We start from the raw sequence: 5696 nt of genomic DNA, 5'->3' as shown, positions 1-5696 counted from the left end.
GAGACTCCATCTTTGTGCTCATCCGATCCACCACACCGCGAAGATATAATACTTCGGCTTTCAGCCGTTCGAATTCCGCTGGGTCTACATGCGGCTCAGACATCCTGTCACGGTCGGGCGGATCACACACAGTAATTCGGCGTGCCCGTGTGGCGTGCTGGTTAGACCCAAGCGCGGCGAAGGCTAGCGGTGGGTTTGGAGCAGACACGCAGTTACTCTAGTAATGATCAGTGCGCGAAGCGTGGCTTCGGAACTGTCGTTACAGACAGAGAGCGAGTGGAGCCGGGAAGAGAAAAAGGATTGAAAGGGATAATCACTCACGGTTGCTGAATCAGGCGGAGACTGATGTCGGCAGAGTTTCGGAGCTCCTGACACGAAGAGAATGATGTCTGAGCGGCGAACAGGTGGGTGGCGTCTCTCTTTTAACCCCGGCCCCGTGATCAGCTGATCACAGCCGATCACCGGCTGACAAGCAGTCACGTAAAAGACCATTTTATGTCCAAAGTTTCAATATGGACATGTCGACTGTAGGGGGAGAGGTGTATTAGAATAATTCAGCCTTCTGGAGATCGTGTCAGCAGGGATGATTAAACTTTATTTGCCTCCAGCAGCAGGCTCACTGAGTCTATTTGTTTTAAGAAATGTGTGAGACACAAAGAAAGCAATGAATGTGTGTGTTGAACCAACGAGTCAGAAGTCAACACTTTAACAGAAGTTAACACTTTAAAACACTTTTAAGGACTTACAGTGCTTCTCTTCTATGTTATATTAATCCACCTTTAACACTGTGTAGCCGGTCTGGCCTGAAACTCCGATCGCCGTGTTCTCTGCGTTGTGCTGTGCGAATGACCAGAGGAGTCAACTCTCACTTTGGCAGCTGGGGCGGATTTATTCTCTCATAACTCTCCTCAGCGGTGCGTCTAGGCGACTGTTCAAAGTAAAAATAAATCCGTATAGCAACTTCATCTTACTGGGCTTCTGCATGCACACCTCTCGTCAGCGGGGCCTCTAGGCGACTGAGGTGCAACACAATAACAAATTGATCTACTAAAATACTCGAATACATCTTTAAACATATATAAGAAATTAAATTGCACCGAATTGTGACATTTCCTCATCAACAACAAAATTAAGCTCTAGGGAGACCCCATTTACCAGTGGCAATTTTACATATTTTTAGTTACATATATTTAACAATAAGTTGAAGCAGTGAACATGAATTACAAACAACTAAAAGATATAACCAGTACACATGACACAAAAATAAAAGAGGGAGCTCACATACCTGTTCAAAAGAAAAATAAATCAGTACAGCAACTTCATTTTACTGGGCTTCTGCACGCACACCTTCAAGGGAGAGAGAAGAATAGCGACCACATGAGAAACCACCTGCATGCTCCTGTGCCCTAACCTGAGATCGGCTAATTAGCATGCTGCAATAAAGTGCTGTACTCGACAGAGAAACAACAATTCACACTAAAACATCTGACAAAACTGTGAGACAAAATGCATCAAAGGTCAAAGGTCACACAAACCAAATAAAAGCTCCCAAAAAATAAATACAGAAAATAAATATATATAAATAAACACATATTCATAACCAATACTGACAAAGCAAAATAACACTACAGGATGGATCTTTGGTGAAATATAAATTATTTTTTAATACACCCGTTACAACTGCACCATGACACCATAAGGGAGGAGAAGTTTGTTTTCCAGGTGTTTGCTCTTTTCAAACTTACTGGGAAAAATCATCAAAGTTCTCAGACCTCAGGGTGTCACAACGCACGGCATCTGAAACTGCCAACATAATGTTACAGGATTAAGCCTCTTCTAACTATAAGCTTTACAACATTCCTCATGAAGCATCTCCAAGCTGTAAAGCTTTACAGTCGCTGTAGATCAGGGGTGTCAAACATAAAGCACAGCTAGGATGGGGTATCTGGTGATCCCCTCAACTACTTTCCAGAGTATCTTCTAATAAAGGATGTAAGGAAGGAAACTTTGAAGCAATTTTACTTCCGTGCTGATTAAAATTGTGGATGTCTGGATGAAAGTGATGCTCTGTGATGAATCTGCACCAGTCAAGCAGATGATGCTGAAACTTTCATCCAGTGCTGTTCTAATAACACAAAGATGACTGAAGATAACAAGAACATTTCTCTAAAACACACATGAGAGGAGGCTGCATGTGAAGTATAGGAACAGAGGAAATGGGGGGTCATCACAGTAAACACACAGGGCCAGTCTGCACTCAGATTTTGGACACTTTTGTCTTTTCATTGATGGAAAGTTGGTTTTGTGGCTCCATCCCGCAGAGCTGATCCATCACTTACTGTTGAAGAAAGCTGGAACCAGCTTAATAGAGAATTACTGAATCAGCTGGTAGAGTCTGTATCTCAATTCAAGACATTTTAAAATCCAGGGGAGGTGCCAACAATGCAGGCCTAGATGTATTCTGTATTTTATGGAGCTACTAAATCAAATTATTATTATTTTTTGTCGCTTAAATGGTTTATTTCCTACAAAATAAAAACCCTGAATCAACATCTGTCTCAGGTCAGCCAATAAGAGGCTATGCTGTCAGGTTGGGTATCAGACGCCACCTCTCTGGGGACATCTCAGGCCCTCCAAGGTTTGGAGGCCTATCTCCACCCACCACCACTTCCCCTGCCAGTGGCGGACTCCCTCAGGTGTCGGTGCGTTGGTGGTTCTTTGTGTCTGGGGGTGGGCGTCCGGGTACACACCGGCTCACTCCTTGGCGGCCGCTTATCGGGGCCTGGAGCCTGGGGCTCGCTCGGGCCACTTCGGAGGTGGGGTGCCCCCGGCCTCTCGGCCTGGGGCTCGGTCACTCAGGCACAGCTGGCTGCCGGCGGAGCTCACGGGCGCATCACTGCAACTCCCCCTGGCTTCTGCTCCGCGGCTGCTGAGTGAGCCCTCATCTGGGACTCTCCTCAGCTCTTACTGGGACAGTGGCGCGGCTGCCCCTCTGTTGGTCTTCCTTGGTCTCTTGTGTTCTGGGGGCCTCTGGATGTCTGGAGTTTTGATCTCCTCCATACCTGCTTCATACCCTGGAGGACGGGGCTGTGGCTCCCCACACTCCCTAGCAGATCGTTACATGGAGAAACCTTTGGAATGCAAGCATGCTGATCCACACAGGTATGCACACAGGTGTACACACGGGTATTCACAGACGCGGACTACACCTTTCTTGGCTGCTGCCTCAAAGCACATTGTGCGCTGTCTATCTTGTGTGCTGCACAATATCGTTTATTATTTAGTATCTACTGATATCTACTGCTAGCTAGTTTATTGTGATGGTGCCGTTTTTTTTTATTATGTTGCTCTTTGTTGTTTGCTTTCTCTTCTGTTTTTTTTTTCTCCATACAGGTGACCCAGGTGTTTTGTTTTTTTTGTTTGTTTTTGTTTTTTTTTCCTTTCTTCCCCCCCTTCTCACCGTCTCTTCTCCCCTTTGGTTTTCTCTCTCTCCCTCTCTTTCTTTCATTCTTTCTCCCTGTCCTATCCCCCAGTCATGTCTGTCCCGTTTGTAGCAACTGAAAATAAAATAAATTCATAATTATAATAAAGGTCAATCAAATGGACCAATATGGCAAGGCCATGATGATCCACTTGGTAAAATAAATCCGCTTGGCATCTTTCTTGGCCTTAAGACAACAATTCTGATGGCTAAAGATCCAAACGGGACACACACACAAAAAAAAAAAAAAAAAAAAAAAAAAAAAAAAGAGGCTATGCTGAAGTGAGAGGTCATCCTTATTCTCAGATATATGTAGGTTATAATATAAACATAATGAAAAGAGCCAGACAGGCTGAAGGAGCTGTTATCGCCAATATGCTCTCATATCAAGGACGGACTTAAGTGGGAAAGATTTTGAAACTATTAAAGGTTTAAACGCTCCTGTCAATGTTCCCTCTAAGGCAGCGGTCTCCAACCTTTTTCGCGCCACGGACCGGTTTGTGCCCGACAATATTTTCACGGACCGGCGTTTAAGGTGTCGCAGATAAATACAACAAAAATAAAACTAGCACCGGTACCGAAAAAAAGAAGATTTATTCATAACATACGTAAAAAGACCCAGGAAAACCGAGTTAACGATAAAAACGATAACAAAATAATGCTGAAAACCAATTAAAAACCCTGAAAACTATACATTTCACACCTGAGCCTCAACTCTCGCGGCCAGGTACCAAACGACTCACGGACCGGTACCGGTCCGAGGCCCGGGGGTTGGGGACCGCTGCTCTAAGGGACCTCCCAGTTCAGATCAATCGCATCACCTGCAGAGGACTGGAACTGCAACTGGAAGCACACCCTCGCATTATCTGAGAGTGCAAAAACCCCAGAGTTACTCTGATCTACCCGTCTGACTCACACGGAGCTTTATATGAGTGCAAATCCGGAATTTACATCGAAGCTCAAGCTTCAGATGTGTACAGTATGCAGAAAGAAAACCATGCAACTCTACGAGAAAAGAGATGTGGTGCATGGAAATGAAAACCAGTGAACAAGTATCCTCAGGGAGCTTTTCTTCCAGTAGGGTTTTTTGAAAGAAAAAAGAAAAGAAAAGAAAAGAGGGCGATGACATTAATGCCAAGGGTTCTGAACTTATAATCATGTTTTGTTTTGACAGTGAACTGATGTCACTCATGTTGCAAAGACACTCATGCAACTTTGGTCAGCCATCAAAATGTTCATATAGAGATTATTGGGAGCAGCAGAAATTGTGGCCATGATGACACATTCACATTTGTCCACCCAACACCCCACCTGATTGTCTTGTAAGTAGAGAAATAAGTTCCTAAATGAAATTCATTTACCACAGTGAGCAATCTAGTTTCCTCCAGTGCTGGAATCAGGCATGAAAGACAGCATGTCTCAGAGACCAGCTCAGTTACTGCAGATTAAACTGAATCATGTCTTAATTCAGCCTTTTTGTACTATTAGACGTTGGCACTGCATGAAGCAGTTCGTTTATTCTACAGATCGATGTTTTATGTATTGCCTTGACTTTGATGCTGGCCCTCAAAGGGTTGATTATGTCTGCTGACGAGTCATTTTATTGATGGACAAACAGCACATTTCAGATTCAGCTCGAATATTTCAAATCGGATCTAAACTTTTTAAAAATGTTCCTTGATCTCTCCCCCCCCCAAGTAGTATATAATACACAAGTATTGTTTCCAATCACTAAAAATCTCATGTTAGTGCTGCCATTTTGCTCCGTCCTTCACTACATCCCAGAACTTGTGTTGTCTTCCTCCTGCCTGACAGCTCCATATTCAATATAATCCTGCCGTCCACCTGTGCATTGTTGGTCTTATTGATGAGCTGCAAGTCAGACTCAAAACTGGATCTCCTTCCATATACAACCCTCATTCGAGACAGACCAGCACCATCTCGCAACCTCATGTTAGAAGACAAGTCCAGTATCAAAATGCAAATGCACTCGTCAGTTCTTCCCACAGCTATAGGAGTTAGAACCAGCAACATGTTAAGTGCAGCAGTCTCCCATAATCTAAGGTTTCTCCATGTTGCCTGCTACTCTACATCATGATCTCCTTCCAAAAGTCTCATCTTGACCAGTGACCCCGTGTTTCCAAAGAAATGTGCCTTGTTGCAGTCCATTTGCAAGATTGTGTAACTGTGACAGAACAGATTAGTCAGATCAGAG

The sequence above is a fragment of the Simochromis diagramma genome, unplaced genomic scaffold (assembly GCF_900408965.1).
Source record: "Simochromis diagramma unplaced genomic scaffold, fSimDia1.1 OVJJ01000321.1, whole genome shotgun sequence".
Taxonomy (NCBI): domain Eukaryota; kingdom Metazoa; phylum Chordata; class Actinopteri; order Cichliformes; family Cichlidae; genus Simochromis; species Simochromis diagramma.
This window is presented reverse-complemented; position numbering follows the sequence as displayed.